At 40.0% G+C, this 17,229-nt stretch overlaps 1 protein-coding gene across 3 annotated transcripts in view; it reads left to right on the top strand.

Annotated features, from left to right (window-relative positions):
- Positions 1–17,229, top strand: part of HS2ST1 (heparan sulfate 2-O-sulfotransferase 1) — a 197,809-nt gene that overhangs the window by 35,512 nt on the left and 145,068 nt on the right. Inside the window, exon 1 of one of the 3 annotated variants that reach the window (XM_054684694.2) lies at positions 8,411–8,431. The exons of the other annotated variants lie outside the window; for them this stretch is intronic. The gene's annotated coding sequence lies outside the window, so the exon portion shown is untranslated. Of the gene's footprint in view, positions 1–8,410; positions 8,432–17,229 lie in introns of those variants that run through there. 3 annotated transcript variants of the gene reach the window in all.

Here is a 17,229-nt window from a genome sequence, read left to right as displayed (position 1 = left end):
TGCTGAAACCATTTGGTGAAAGATGGTTGGGATTGGATTTGGAGAAATCTGACCAGTTTAACTTAATGATCAAACTTAACATCAACATTATGGGACAAACTGACGTTACGTATTCCTTGATGTGGTGCGCTGAGAAGAGTACAACTTCACCTGTGTGGTACTTAATGCCATTTTTTTCTTTTCGCCAGAACTTATTGAAGAAATAATAAGTCAGTTCTAAATAGGAAATCTCCATGTCTTGGGCCCTTCAAAAATGCTAGTAGTTGGTATCATGAAAGACTAGATAGATACATGGGTAGATAGATAGGTAGGTAGGTAGGTAGATAGACAGACAGACAGAAAGTTAAAGGCGAGACATGGAAATTAACTGTGTTGTGCAGTGGATCCTGCATTGGGTCTTGGACTGGAGGACAAAACAGATCTAAAGGACATTATTAGGGTGACTGGAGAAATTGTAGAATGGATTTGAATGGTGTAATATGAATATTAAGTTTTCTGAGTGATAATTTATTCTGATTACATAGGAAAATACTCTTCTTCTTAATGGGGTACATGTTGACATATTTAGGAGTGAAATGTCATGATGCTGCAAGTAACATTCAAATTGTTAACCAAAGAAAAATTGTGTCTGTGCAAGTATGTGTAAAGAGAGAAAGGAAATGTGGCAAAATGTTAACAATTGGTCAGAGACTGAATAATTTAGATGAAGAAGGAAGAATGTACTTCATTGTATTTTTTTACGGCCTTTTAGTAGGTCTGAAGTTTTCAGCATAAAAAGTGGGTAAAAGAAATGACCTCTTTATTCTGTCTGCTTAGCAGACAGTTCCAGGAAAAGCCCCTCCCTCTTTCCGGCTACCTGATTGCAGTAGAATGGATCTGTCAAGTTTCTACAGTCCTTTCCAGAGAAATTGATGTGGAGCTGAACCTCTGATAGAGTGTTCAGTTGGATTAGTAGGAAAGCAGGCATTTAAGGCAAGGAAACACATAAGTAAAACATCTTAGTAGTTTGTAAGTTTCAATATTTGTTTCAGCCAGAATTTATTAGCAATACATGCTTCAGATTTATTCTTTCCTTTTAATGGCAAATTGGGAATGCGTATGAAAAACATTTACATATCAGTTCTCTAGGAGCACTCTCCCTCATCCCCCCCCCCCCATGCATAGTCTCAATGTCTTAAAGCTAGGCAACTATAGGTAGACTCAATTGGAGACTGCCTGTTTCTGCCTTCTTAACATTCTGGTGACCACCTGGATTCAGATATTTGTTATAAAAACAGGCGTATCTCAGAAATATTATGGGTTCAATTCCAGAGCACCGAAATAAGGCAAATAGTGCAATAAAGCAAGTGACACGAATATTTTGACTTCTCAGTGCATGTAAAAGTTATGTTTACACTATGCTGTAGTCTAAGTGTGCAGTAGCATTATGTCTAAAGAAACAATGCACGTATCTAAATTAAAATGTACTTTATTGCTAAAAAAAAATGCTAACAATCATCTGAGCCTTTAGTGAGTTGTAAATTTTTTGCTGATAGGAGGACCTTGCATTGATTTAAATGACTGCTGACTAATCAGAGTGGTGGCTGGAGGTGGGGGTGACTGTGGCAATTTCTTCAAATAAGACAACAATGAGGTTTAGATTTCTCTGTAGCCGGAGTGCTGTTTGATAGCATTTTACCCACAGTAGAAATTCCTTCAAAATTGGAGTCAATCTCAAACCCTGTTGCTGCTTTATCAACTATGTTTATGGGATATTCTGTGTCCTTTGTTGTCATTTCAACATGTTCACAGCATCTTCACCAGGCATAGATTTCATCTCAAACCATTTTCTTTGCTCGTCCCTAAGAAGCAACTCCTCATTTGTTCAAGTTTTGTCATGAAATTGCAGGAATTCAGTCACATTTTCAGTCCCCGCTTCTAACTCTAGTACTGTTGCTAATCCCACCACGTGTAGTGACTTCCTCCATCGGAGTCTTGAACCCCACAAAGTCATTCATGAGAGTTAGAATTCTTCCAAACTTAATATTGATATTTTGAAATCCTTCCATGAATCATGAATGTTCTGAATGGCATCTAGAATGGTGAATCCTTTCTAGAACGTTTTCAGTTTACTTTGCCCAGATCCATCAGAGGAATCACTGTCCGTGGCAGCTATAGCCTTACAAAATGTTTTTCTTAAATAGTGAATACTTTTTTTGAGATAGAATCTCACTATGTTGTCCAGGCTGGAGTCCTGTGGTATGATCTCGGCTCACTGCAGCCTTTGCCTCCTGGGCTCAAGTGATTCTCCTGCCTCAGTCTCCTGAGTAGCTGGGATTACAGGCACGTACCACCACGCCCGGCAAATTTTTATGTTTTTAGTAGAGATGGGGTTTCACCATGTTGGCCAGGCTGGTCTTGAACTCCTGGTCTCAAGTGATCTGCCTGCCCTGGTCTCCCAAACTGCTGGGATAACAGGCATGAGCCAGCATGCCCAGCCAAATAATAAAACTTGAAAGTCAAAATTACTCCCTGATGCATGGGTTGCAGAATAAATGTTGTGTTAGCAGTTATGAAAACAACTTTAATCTCATTGTATTCTCCATCAGAGTTATTGGGTAACTAGGTGTGTTGTCAATGAGCAGTAACATTTTGAGAGGAATCTTTTTTCCTGAGCAATAGGTCTCAACAGTGGGCTTAAAATATTCAGTAAACCGGGTGGTAAACTGAGGTGCTATCAGCTAGCTAGTCTTTGTTGTCCCATTTATAGATCACAGGCAGAGACGATTTAGCATAATTCTTAAAGGCCCTAGGAATTTTCATATGGTAAATGAGCATTGGCTTCAACTTAAAGTCACTAGCTTTCTTTAATTCCTGGTAAGAGTCAGCTTGTTCTTCGAAGGCAGGCATTGACTTCTCTATAGCTATGAAAGTCCTAGATGCCATCTTCTTCCAGTACAATGCTGTGTCATCTACATGGAAAATCTATAGTTTATTGTAGCCACCTTCATCAGGTATCCTAGCTAGACGGGGATAACTTCCTACAGCTTCTGCATCTGCACTTGTTGCTTTACCTTGCACTTTTATATTATGAAGATGGCATGATTCTTTAAACCTGTACTAGCTTCATACTTTACTTCTGCAGCTTCCTCACTTCTCTCAGCCTTCTTGGAATTGAAGAGAGTTAAGCATTTGCTCTGGGTTAGGCTTTGACTTAAGGGAATGTTGTGGCCAGTTTGATCTATCAAGGTCACTTAAACTTTCTCCATTTCAGCAATAAGGCAGTTTCGTTTTCTTATCATGGTGTGTTCACTGGAGTGGCACTTTTAATTTCCTTCAAGAACTCTTCCTTTGCATTCTCGACTTGACTCTTTGGCACAAGAGTCCTAGCTTTCAGCCTGTCTTGGCTTTCAGCATGCCTTTGATTTAAAGTGAGTGATGAGGGAGTGATGGCTCATGCCTGTAATCCCAGCACTTTGGGAAGCCAAGGCAGGCAGCGGATCACTTGAGGTCAGGAGTTTGTGACCAGCCTGGCCAACATGGTGAAACCCTGTCTCTACTAAAAATACAAAAATTAGCTGGGCATGGTGGTGGGTGCCTGTAATCCAGCTACTCGGGTGGCTGAGGCAGGAGAATCGCTTGAACCTGGGAGACGGAGGTTGCAGTGAGCTGAGATTGCACCACTGTACTCCATCCTGGGTGACAGAGTGAGACTCCCGTCTCAAAAAATAAAAAAATTTAAAAATAAAGTGAATAACGTGGGACTCTTCCTTTCACTTGAGCACTTAGAGGCCATTATAAGGGTTATTATTAGGCCTAATTTCAATATTGTTTTATACCCAGGAATAGGGAAGCCTGAGCAGAGGGGGGAAAAATGGGGAATGGCTGGTCTGCGGAACAGTCAGAAAACACACAACTTGTATTAAGTTCACTGTTTTATGTGGGCATGGTTTGTGACACCCCAAAACAATTGCAATAGTAATAACAAACTTCACTGTTTAAAAAAAAAAAAAAAAAAAAGGCCGGGCTTGGTGGCTCACGCCTCTAATCCCAGCACTTTGGGAGGTTGAGGCGGGCAGGTCACGAGGTCAGGAGTTTGAGACCAGCCTGGCCAACATGGTAAAACCCAGTCTCTCTAAAAATACAAAAATCAGCCTGGCCTGGTGGCACACGCCTGTAGTCCTAGCTACTTGGGAGGCTGAGGCAGGAGAATCACTTGAACCCGGGAGGCAGAGGTTGCAGTGAGCCAAGATCGTGCCATTGCACTCCAGCCTGGGTGACAGAGCAAGACTCTGTCTCCAAAAAAAAAAGGCAGTATCTGTGAAGTGCATTGACGTGAAGTGCAATAAAATCTATGTCTGTAATATTTGGTTTAGGTTCTTGAATTAAGATTTATGATAAAAAAGACGTTGATTTGAGAATAACTTATCCATGCTCAATATGAACACATTGTAATAGGCTTACCAAATTGTTTAATTATACATTGTTCAACTAATTATAAATATCCTGTATAGGATCAGTAACCAGTGTGAATTTTATTTGAACCATTAATTCCTTTCCTCTGGGAAATTGTTGATAATGATTCATTGGTTAGAATTGGCTAAGTCAAAGCACCAGTCTGTTTTGTTCCACTTTCTTCTCATGTATGTTACAGGGCATTTTCAGGTTTCTTCTGAATCTCAGTGGGGAAAAATAGGATCAGTATAAAATATATATTCAATGAGAAAAGAGTCAAGTTTTTTAGCATCAGGACAAAATATATATCAGAATAGAAAGGCCAGATGATAGGAACATTAGAGTACATATGCTATCTCAAGAGTCTGAAATCCACTTGAGCCCAGGAGTTTGAGACCAGCCTATGCAACATAGTGAGACATCATCTCTACAAAAAATAGAAAAAATTAGCCAGGTGTGGTGGCTCATGCCTGTAGTCCCAGCTACTCAGGAGGCTGAGGTGGGCGAATCACTTGAACTGGGGAGATCGAGGCTGCAGTGAGCCGTGATCGTGAGGTGAAATTTTTTATTTATCTAGAGTGAAATGTACAAATCCTAAGTGTACAGCTTGATAAATTTGAGCTATGAATTTGGTTCTGCATTTCTGTGTCTAAAGACAAAAATAATTTCTTAGAGGAGATTAAACTTTTCTTAGTGCTTATTTCTGAAATAAAATTTTTGAATGAGACCTCAATATAGGGAATATTGAGTCATGTAGTGTAGGAGTCCCCAACCCTGGGGCCACTGACTGGGCCGCACGTGAGGTGCAGGCCAGCATTAGCACCTGGCAGTGGCATTAGATTCTCATGGGAACGTGAACTCTACTGTGAATTGCGCTTGCGAGGAGGGATCTAGGTGGTGCTCCTTAAGAAAATCTAATCCCAGGTGGAACAGTTTTTATTCCGAAACCATTCCCACCCACCCCCTGTAGAAAAATTGTCTTCCACAAAACCCGTCCCTCGTGCCAAAAAGGTTTTTACAGTATACCAAGTGAAATCTCAGGTCATGAAGCTGAGGTGCAATTTTTAATGGGGGTGAAGGGTGGGGAGCTAAATAAATAATCTTCATCCAAAAATCAAACCTAGAGTATATAAAGAAATTGGACACTTTTTGGCTTCTTTTGGTTTCCTTGTAATCGAAATAAAACAAAAACAAAAAAAAATGGCTAGTACAGTGGCTTACACCTGTAATCCCAGCGCTTTGGGAGGCCAAGGTGGGCGGATTGCCTGAGTCCAGGAGTTTGGGACCAGCCTAGGCAACATAGCAAAACCCCCTCTCTACCAAAAATACAAAAAATTATACGTGCATGGGTGGTGCACGCCTGTGGTCCCAGCAACTCAGGAAGCTGAGGTGGGAGGATCACTGGAGTCCTGGAGGGGTGGAGGTTGAACTGAGCTGTGATCCTGCCACTGTACTCCAGCCTGGGTTGCAGAGTGAGACCTGTTTCAAAAAAGATAAAATAAAAAAAGGAGAAATAGTTGATCTGCATATTCTGTAAATAAAATAGCTAAATAGCTGTCTCTTTATACATATATGTGTGTATATATACATAAGTGAATGTATGCACACGTGTAATTTCTTTGAACATATTTGTTAAGAATTAGGCATGGAAAGGACTTCAGCAACAATTTTTTGGGGTTATTTACTAGGGGTGGATCTGCTGCTTTAAGGAATAAGTAAGCAAGTGATAATATTGACTCCTTTTCTGAAAATTCCACATTAAAAAAAGATTTCCTTTTGATTCCAAGATTGTCCCACATTCAGAGGAAAGAGTAATAGAGAACCTGCAGGCAAAGCCAGGATTTTTCTGAAGGAACAATTCTGTGTTTGATTCAATGCCTGAAAAGGAATCAGTTAAGTCCTCAAAGTTCTTTAAAACAGAGCATGGCCTAGATCCTTTTAGTTGGAAAGATAGCTTAAAACAAATGTTTCCACTTGGTCACTATGGCTGTAGAAAAATAACAGTACTGCTCCCATGAAAATCTGATTTTCAGCAGTGTGAACCTGCCCAGAAGGAACTGATGGTAAGAGGTACTTTTTTTCTTCTATAAATTCTTTGTGATGCCTACCCTAAATCACTTTCTGTGATCTGACTTTTTTGGCTCTGCTACCTTGATTTTATGTTATTAGAAAACCTGTAGCTTAGTTAGGGGAGGATTGACTTCTTTATAGGTTGCCACCAAGAATACTTTTCACCAGAAAAAATATATTACCCTATGGTGCTCAATGCATCTCTGTTGTAACTTACCCTGCATTTAGAGAGGTTTATACTTCTACATGGTTTTCTCTTTACACTTTGAGTAACATGTTCTTGCTAGTTGAATTTAAGGAGTTAGTAGCATATATTCAGTAATTGCAAAACAGACCTTTCCTCACCCTTGAATCTTTGGACAGTAAAAATATATTATATAACATTGAAATCATTCACAATTTAGTGGTTTGAAATTCCAGATGGTAATGCCATGAAAAGACCTGTCATATTTTGTACCTTATATTATGAAGAGGGTTATATTAATCACAATTAGCAAGTGAGTTGTGGGCTTCAAGTTGTCAAGTGAATTTTTAGGTAATGAAGTTTCTAGACATTTATAGTCTAAGTTTCAGGACATTTATAGTCTAAGTTTCTTGAATAAATTTTGTCATTTTAAAGAGCAAGGATAAATGATTGAAAAAGAATTTCTGAATTTAAATTTTTACATGAATTATTTAATTTGACAATTTAATTCTTACATGGGTAAGTAATGTTAATCATCCCATTTTACAGAGGAAGAAACATGACTCTCATAGGACAAATGGCCCATCACATGTTTAGCAAGTGATGGAAACCAGATTTAAACTCCAGCAGTCTTATGCTTAACCACTTTGCTGCGCTTCTCAAAATGTGTAGAATAAACACAATTGCAACATGTGATGTCTCAGCTCTCTCCTAAGACTGAATTACTAAGGTCTCTGCTCTTTTATTTTACTTCTCTTTTTACTTCCTAATCCCCAGTTTTTGCTTGTTTTAATAATAAAATCTAGAGGAAATAGAACTGCTACAGTTAAATATACTTGGATTGAAAGACCAGATCTTTTATTTATTCATAGCTACATGGCAAGTTACTTCATTTGAGCTCACTTAAAAAAAAATGTAATAATGTACTAATAAGGGAGTTAAAAACATAATGTTTTGTTGTGAATAGTACACAGGCATAATTTTTAAAGTATTGAAATCATTACCTGGAAGATATTAAAGGTTTTTTTGGATTTTTTTTTTTTTTTTGAGATGGAGTTTCATTCTAGTCACCCAGGCTGGAGTGCAATGGCGTGCTCTCAGCTCACTGCAAACTCTGCCTCCCGGGTTCAATGTTTCTCCTGCCTAGCCTCCTGAGTAGCTGGGATTACAGGCATGCATCACCACATCCAGCTGATTTTTGTATTTTTAGTAAAGACGGGGTTTCACCATGTTGGCCAGGCTGTTCTCGAACTCCTGACCTCGGTGATCCACCCGCCTCGGCCTCCCAAAGTGCTGGGATTACAGGCATGAGCCATCACACCCAGCTAAGGGGTTTATATATAGGTAGCTACAGTTGACCCTTCAACAATGAGAGAATCAGGGGCATCAGCGCCTCTGCTGCACAGTGGGAAATCCACATGTAACTTTTGACTTTCTAAAAAACTTAACTACTGATAGCCTACTGTTGACTGGAAGACTCACCGATAACATTAACAGCCACTTAACACATATTTTGTGTGTATGTTATGTGTATTCTGTACTGTATTGTTACAATAAAGTAGCTAGAGAAAAGGTTATTAAGAAAATCACAAGGAATAGAAAATGTATTCCTGTTTATTAAATAGGAGTGAATCATCATAAAGGTCTTCATCCTTGCTGTGTTCACATTGAATAGGTTGAGGAGGAAGAGGAGGAGTTGGTCTTGCTGTGTCAGGAGTGGCAAAGGTGGAAGAAAATTCTTGTGTAAGTGGACCTGTGCAGTTCAAACCCATGTTGTTCAAGGGTCAACTACAGTGTTATTTTGTAATTAACATTATGCATATTATTACCTACATTTCTACTTTAAAAGCTAAATGTTTTATTTTAAAAAATCTCCCTGATTCTACTATGCATTTAAGGAAGAAATTATACCAGTTCTCTACAGTCTGTTCCAGAAAATAGAAACAGAGGGAATACTTCTTAACTCAGCATTACTCTTAATACCAAAGAGTACCTAATACCGAAGACCATACAAGAAAGGAAAACTAAACTACAGACCAAAATCTTTTGTGAATATAAATGTAAAAATCCTCAACCGAATATTAGCAAATCAAATCCAAAAATGTATAAAAAGAATTACATACTATAGCTAAGTGGGATTTATTCCAGGTATGCAAGGCTGGTTCAGCATGTGGAAATCAATTCATGTAATCGATCACATCCACAGTCTAAATAAGAAAAATCATATGGTCATATCAGTAGATGCAGAAAAAGCATTTGATAAAATCCAACATCCATTCTTGATTAAAATCTCTCAGGAAACTAGGAATGGGGGAAAATTCCTCAACTTGATAAAGAAAATCTACAAAAAACTTACAGCTAACATCATATTTACTAATGAGAACATAGATCCTTTTCTGTTATGATTAGGGAAAAGGCAAATACGTCCCCTCTCACTACTCTTCAGCATCATCCTGGAAGTCCTGGTTAATGCAATAAGACAGGAAAAGAAAATAAAAGGTATACAGATTGAGAAGGAAGAAATAAAACTTAATTCACAAATGACATGTTGGTATATGTAGAAAGTCCCAACAAATCACAAGTGCTCTGGAACTAATAAGTGATTATAGCAGGTTGGGTGCAGTGGCTCACGCCTGTAATCCCAGCACTTTGGGAGGCAGAGGTGGGCGGATTGCCTGAGGTCAGGAGTTTGAGACCAGCCTGGCTAACATGGTGAAACCCCGTCTCTACTAAAAATACAAAAATCAGCTGGGCGTGGTGGCGCACGTCTGTAGTCCCAGCTACTCGGGAGGCTGAGGCAGGAGAATCGCTTGAACCTGGGAGGTGGATGTTGCAGAGAGCTGAGATCACGCCACTGCTCTCCAGCCTGGGTGACAGAGCAAGACTTTGTCCCCAAAAAAAAAAAAAAAGACTATAGCAGTGTTGCAATACCATTTATATTAGCACAAAAAAATTAAAGTCCTTAGATATAAATCTTGCAACATAAGTACAAGATCTATATGAGGAAAATGACAAAAATAAAAAATCGAAGATCTAAATAAACAGATATTCCATGTTCATGCTTAGGCAGACTCAATATTGTTAAGATGTCAAGTTCTTCCCAACATGATCTATAGATTCAGTGTAATTTAATTCAGAATCGCAGCAGGTTATTTTGTGGCTATCAGCAAAGTTATTCTAAAGTTTATATTGGTCAGAGACCTAGACTAGGCAACACAATATTGTAGGAGAACAAAGTCAGACTGACACTATTGTACTTAAAGACTTATGAAGCCACAGTAATCAAGACATTGTGGTATTGTTGAAAGAATAAATAGATCATTGAAGCAAAATAGCGCATAGGTAGACCTACACGAATATAGTAAATTGATCCTTGACAAAGGAGCAGAGACAAGGAAAAATGGTAATTTTTTCCACAAGTGGCACTGGAGTAACAGGATATCTCATTCCCTTCCACGCCACCAAAAAAAAAAAAAAAAAAAAAAAAAATCTTGACACAGACTTTATACCTTTCACAAAAACTACCTCAGAGTGAATTGTAGCCTTTAATGTTAAGCACAAAAATGTAAAACTCCTAGAAGATAATAAAGGAGAAAATCTGGTGACCTTAGGTTTGGTGATAACTTTTTAGACAAAACACCAAAAGCATACTCCATGAAAGAAAGACGTTGTTAAGTTGGACTTCGTTAAAATAAAATATGTACGTTTTGTGAAAGATACTGTTTAGGGACTAAAGAGATAAGTCACAGACTGGGAGAAAATCTTTGGAAAATACATACCTGAAAAAGAACTGGCATCCAAAAATATTCAGAGAACCCTTATAACTCAATAATAAATGAACAACACAATTAAATGGACAAAAAAATCTGAACCTCCTTGGAGAAGATATACAGATGGCAAGCAAGCATTTCAAAAGATGTTTCCACATATCATTAGAGAACATGCAAATTTAAACCACAGTGAGATACTATACACCTATTAGAGTGATGAAAACTCCAAACACTGACAATACCACATGCTGGTGAGTATGTGGAGTAATGGGAATTCTCATTCATTGCTGGTGGGAATGCAAAATAATAACCTTCAAGAGACACTTGGGCAGTTTCTTTAAAAGCTAAACTTATTCTTACCATATGATCCAGCAGTCATGTTCCTTGGTGTTTATCCAAATGAACTGAAAACTAAGTCCACATAAAAATCTGCCCATACATGTTTGTAGCAACTTTATTTGTAATTGCCCAAACTTGGAAGCAACCAAGATGTCCTTCAGTAGGTTAATGGAGAAACAAACTGTGGTACATCCAGACGATGCAATATTATCTAGCCATAAAAAGAAATGAGTTATCAGGCCATGAAAAGACATGCACAGAGTCTATTTAATAAAAAAAAAAAATCTCCTTGGAGATTGAGGTTACAGTGAGCTATGACCACACCACTGTACCCCAGCCTGGATGAACAGAGTGAGACTCTGTCCATTAAAAAAAAAAAAATTCCGTGATCTATAGAAGCAATAAAATGAACTACAGATGTGATGAATATTACAAATACAGTGGTGAGTACAAGAAATCAAGGGAAAACATACACTATGATGAAATTTTACTATATTGTTTAATATTGTTTGAATAAGGATATATTGTTGATAAGAAAAGCTAAGAAATGATTACCGGAAGGATAGTTTTTATCTCTGTGGAAGGGAGAATCAAGAAGGAACACTTGAGAGATTTCTGAGGGTGGCGGAAGAGTTTTATTTCCCATCATCATGGTGGTGTGTTATTTAAGTACTCATTTTCTAAGTCTTTAAATTGTACATATTTTTCTTCAAATACATTCTTCTAATTGAGGTGAAAATCACTTCACAGTCAAATAATCATTGTCAAATGTACTTTTCTGTGTTATTTAGTGTATTCATAATGTGCAACCAAAACTAACAGCTCTTTCTAGTTTCAAAATTTTTTCATCACACTCCAGAAACACCCTATACTCCATTAGGTAATCATTCCCTAACCTGCCCCTAAACAGGTCCCCTCATAACTTTTAATCTGCTTTTTCTCTATATGGATGTGCCTGTCCTGAATGTATCATAAAAAGGAATCATACAATATGTGACCTTTTTTGGGTGGCTTCTTTCGTTTAACATAATGGTCTCAAGATTCATCCAAGTTATAGTATATTTGAGTATTTTTTATGACTAATATTTCATTATATGTATGTAGCTGTTCACCCACTTATCACTGATGGACATCTGGTTTATTTTCATATTTCGAGTATTATAAGTAATGCTGCCATAAATGTTCTATACATCTAGTTTCATGTATTGCAATATATGTAAGATACATATTGTGAAAAAAATAAGAAGGAAAAACATCTTGTTGGGACCGTGTGCATTACCAATAGTGGCATGTTGCTAAATATTGACAGACACAAAGATAAATTAAGCATGATCCTTACCCTCAAGGGTATGTACGGAATTTTGTTGTGGAATTACAAAAACAGTAATCTAACATTGCATATTTTAGAGCATCATTGTAGAATTAAGGCTCCCCCTTGAAGTAGTTTTAAGGTAATACAAATTGAGATAACACAGATAATTATAAAATATGAAGTTTGTACACGGATAAGATACTTGGATCCTTAAGCATGATCATGATTAAGCATAATCCTTACCCTCAAGGGTATATATGGAATTTTACTGTGGAATTACAAAAACAGTAACCTAACATTGCACATTTTAGAGCTTCATTGTAGAATTGAGCCTCCCCTTGAAGTAGTTTTAAGGTAATACAAATTGAGATAATGCAGATAATTATAAAATATGAAGTTTGGACACATGATTGGGTAAGATACTTGGCTTGCCTGGATGCTGTGTTCAGCTAGACAGCTGTGATTTACAGGTGAATTACAAAAACCAACAACAACAACAAAACAAAACTACAGCTCTGAGATTCCTAATGATCATTGAAAAGAGAGGCTAGTCTGTACAATAAGAGATTTTTTTTTCAAAGTAAATATAGGTTATAGGTAGTTGTAGATAAGTTTTTGGATTGGAACATACAGTTTTATTTTTTTCCCAAGCATTCTCTAAAAGATATGAAGTCATATATCCATTGCCTAAAGTCAGTAAGTTCCATAAGTGAAAATAATTGATTTCTTCAATTGATAATTGATTTCTTCTCTTCCAAGGTAGTGATTCTCCTCTAGTCTTCAACCCCTAGAAAAAGGTGGTAGTATAGAAAGAGGTGGTATTGCTGTATTTATTTTTGGATAAGCTAAAAGCAGGGGGCTAATTCTCTGTTAGTAGCTAAAAACAAAAAGTCCTGAGAAAGTTCGAATTTTTTTTCATATTTTTCTGTCAGAAGGTACAGAAAAATTGTGTTTATTAAATCTTTTTTTTTGAAATTTTTTTGTTTTTTATTGATCATTCTTGGGTGTTTCTCGCATAGGGGGATTTGGCAGGGTCATAGGACAATAGTGGAGGGAAGGTCAGCAGATAAACAAGTGAACAAAGGTCTCTGGTTTTCCTAGGCAGAGGACCCTGCGGCCTACCGCAGTGTTTGTGTCCCTGGGTACTTGAGATTAGGGAGTGGTGATGACTCTTAACGAGCATGCTGCCTTCAAGCATCTGTTTAACAAAGCACATCTTGCACCGCCCTTAATCCATTTAACCCTGAGTGGACACAGCACATGTTTCAGAGAGCACCGGGTTGGGGGTAAGGTCATAGATCAACAGCATCCCAAGGCAGAAGAATTTTTCTTAGTACAGAACAAAATGGAGTCTCCTATGTCTACTTCTTTCTACACAGACACAGCAATAATCTGATTTCTTTGTCTTTTCCCCACATTTCCCCCTTTTCTATTCGACAAAACTGCCATCGTCATCATGGCCCGTTCTCCATGAGCTGTTGGGTACACCTCCCAGATGGGGTGACGGCCAGGCAGAGGGGCTCCTCACTTCCCAGAAGGGGCGGCCGGGCAGAGGCGCCCCCCCACCTCCTGGATGGGGCGTCGGCCGGGCGGAGGTGCCCCCCACCTCCTGGACGGGGCGGCTGGCCGGGCAGGGGCTGCCCCCCACCTCCCCCCCGGACGGGGCGGCTGGCCGGGCGGGGGCTGCCCCGCACCTCCCTCACGGGCGGGGCGGCTGGCCGGGCGGGGGCTGCCCCCCATCTCCCTCACGGGCGGGGCGGCTGGCCGGGTGGGGGCTGCCCCCCACCTCCCGGATGGGGCAGCTGCCGGGCGGAGACGCTCCTCACTTCCCAGATGGGTCGGCTGCCGGGCGGAGGGGCTCCTCACTTCTCAGACGGGGCGGCCGGGCAGAGACTCTCCTCACCTCCCAGACGGGGTTGCGGCCGGGCAGAGGCACTCTTCACATCCCAGACAGGGCGGCAGGGCAGAGGCGCTCCCCACATCTCAGACGATGGGTGGCCGGGCAGAGACGCTCCTCACTTCCTAGACGGGATGGCAGCCGGGAAGAGGCGCTCCTCACTTCCCAGACTGGGCAGCCGGGCAGAGGGGCTCCTCACATCCCAGACGATGGGTGGCCAGGCAGAGATGCTCCTCACTTCCCAGACGGGGTGGCAGCCGGGCAGAGGCTGCAATCTCGGCACTTTGGGAGGCCAAGGCAGGCAGCTGGGAGGTGGAGGTTGTAGCTAGCCGAGATCACGCCACCGCACTCCAGCCTGGGCAACATTGAGCACTGAGTGAACGAGACTCCGTCTGCAATCCCGGCACCTCGGGAGGCCGAGGCTGGCGGATCACTCGCGGTTAGGAGCTGGAGACCAGCCCGGCCAACAGAGCGAAACCCCGTCTCCACCAAAAAAATACGAAAACCAGTCAGGCGTGGCGGCGCGCGCCTGCAATCGCAGGCACTCGGCAGGCTGAGGCAGGAGAATCAGGCAGGGAGGTTGCAGTGAGCCAAGATGGCAGCAGTACAGTCCAGCTTCGGCTCGGCATCAGAGGGAGACCTTGGAAAGAGAGGGAGACCGTGGGGAGAGGGAGAGCTGTGTTTATTAAATCTTAAAGCTAAATATCTTTAAGAATATTCTTTAGTAATTGCTTTCTTTCTACACACAGACACACATGTATATTTATTTATCATGAATAAGTGACAGGTGATTCAGTGCCAATCTGAGTTCCTAAAGGTTACACAGTTCAATTTATTTGTTTTTATTGTTTTGTGATTAGCAGCAATAATGTTAGTAATAGTAGATATACTGTCTTCATATGTGAAGACTGATGATGTCCCGTGTGCTTAGAGCTATTTTTCTAGTAGTCATGGTAGATTTGCACTAGTTTACTCATTCTAGATCTCCTTTAAACATTATACATTTGTAGTATTACTGATAATGTGTGTAAATGACTGATCTGCTAGCCAAGATAAGGTGTGTCTGGGTCATATTTTAAGTGATCCCCTTAATTTCAGACTTGTTTCAAAAAGGATTTTATGCATCTTTCAGTAATAGAGTAAGACAAAGTAATTAGCTAAGGAAATCAGGATGACTGGAAAATGAGCACAATTGAGTGGCATTTTGTGCCTGGTACTTTTCTGACCATCTACTGGCTCTCTCTTGTTCCTTCACCTTACCCTGCTTGGGGGCTTATCTCTGCTTGGTTCCTTACCATTCATTCATTAGTTCCCACTTGAGGTATGGCATTTATCCCAGAATTCTTGAACCTCAGTGGGCTTTTCCCCCCTCTGCACAGCTCCTAAGGGACTAAGGTACTAGGGCACCTTATTTTTTCTTTTGTGGCCTTCCAGAATAGTTCCTTGCTGCCCTCTTCTGGCTGAGACCTTAGGGTGTTGTTGAGCAAATTTTGGTTTTTAATCCTTTTAATTCCAGCAATATTTTGGATAAACCAGTGGTTCTCAAGCCTGGCTGCGTATTAGAATCACTCTGGGGAGTTCTAAGAAAACTACCACTGTGTGGGCCCCACTTTTGGAGGTTCTGATTTAATTGGTCTTGGGGTGGAGGTAGGAGGCTGGTTTTTTTTTTAGGGGATTAAAATCTCTAGCCAGTGATTAAGATCTAACCACTAGGATAAATGACCCTTGGAATCCTGAAGGGCTTGTGCTACTTAGATATAGTCCTCACATTTTTAGATATCATAATGGATTTTTAAAAAATAGCATTAAAGTTAGAAATACAGGAGTATTTCTACCCTCTCAGGAAAAGAATAGTTTATACAAGGAATGATATGAATAAGCAATAGGATCTAAGGTCTTTGTAGTGTCTACTAATACCAGAAGAGATTTTGGGAAGATACTTTGTGTTATCATTTGCCTGTTTGGTTTTCTATTTCTCAATTTTCATTTCCTCTGTTTCTGTTTTAAGGGCCAAGCCACAGGCTTCTGCATGAGTTTGGCCATTGACAGATACTAGCGGAAGATTGGAGGACAGGTAGAAGGGAGAAGCCAGGGTATTTTTTGGTTGTCATGTCTGGTAAAGGCTATTTCTCTGGTAGGGGCTTCTTGTCCTTTGTGACTTTAGCTCTTATCAGAGAGCTCCTCCTTCCATGGTCCAAATGTGTGCTGGAAAATTTCCTGTATTAGTAGCTATGTCTTCTATTAAATATATGGAGAGGTTTCTGTTTTCTTGATTGGACTCCTATTTGATGTACCCTGTAAATACTACAATATGCTTCTCTTTCCTCTCTTCTGTGTTTCTACCTTTCCTCCTATCTGTTCTTTGGTACTTTTCCTACTCCGGTGATAGCCACCTGAATTCTGAACAATATTTATAACAGTTAGGGTTAGGGGGCATTGCTCTTAAATTGGAGTCTCTAATTTTATGGAATGTTCTTTCTAAGTTTTACTTTTTTACTTTCTGAAACTTGTAAAGCATTCATACGATATTATTTCTTAGTTGGATTAGAAACGTGATGGGAAATAAAACTTTAATATGAACTTGTTGAATACAGTTTGTTAGTAGATACAATTTGTAATCATCCTGTTTTGTTTGCTTGTTTTTGTTTTTTGTTTGTTTGTTTGAGGTAGAGGTCTTACAGCCCAGGCTGATCTTGAACTCTTGGGCTCAAATGATCCTAACCATTGAAACCTCTTGAGTAGCTGGTAGATTACCAGCACATGCTACCATGCCCAATTTATCATCTTTTTAATAATGCTTTTTGTTTGTTAATTATTTTGTTAAGAATACTGTTGCAGCTACTTTGCTTTTAACATTTTGACCCATGATACAAGTCTCTCTTACTAAACTTTAGTTTGGGTCATTTAAAAAAATAATAGAGTGCATTCCTTTTTTTTTTTGAGGCGGAATTTCGCTCTTGTTGCCCAGGCTGGAGTGCAATGGTGCGATCTCAGCTCACTGCAACCTCTGCCTCCCAGGTTTAAGCGATTCTCCTGCATCAGCCTCCTGAGTAGCTGGGATTACAGGCATATGCCACCATGCCCAGCCAGTTTTGCATTTTTAGTAGAGATGGGGTTTCTCCATGTTGGTCAGGCTGGTCTCGAACTCCTGACCTCAGGTGATCCGCCCACCTTGGCCTCCCAAAGTGCTGGGATTACAGGTGGGATTACAGCCACCGTGCCC

This window comes from Pan troglodytes, chromosome 1 (assembly GCF_028858775.2).
Source record: "Pan troglodytes isolate AG18354 chromosome 1, NHGRI_mPanTro3-v2.0_pri, whole genome shotgun sequence".
Taxonomy (NCBI): Eukaryota; Metazoa; Chordata; class Mammalia; order Primates; family Hominidae; genus Pan; species Pan troglodytes.
Note: the sequence above shows the minus strand (reverse complement) of the source record. Positions and strands in the feature narration are given on the sequence as shown.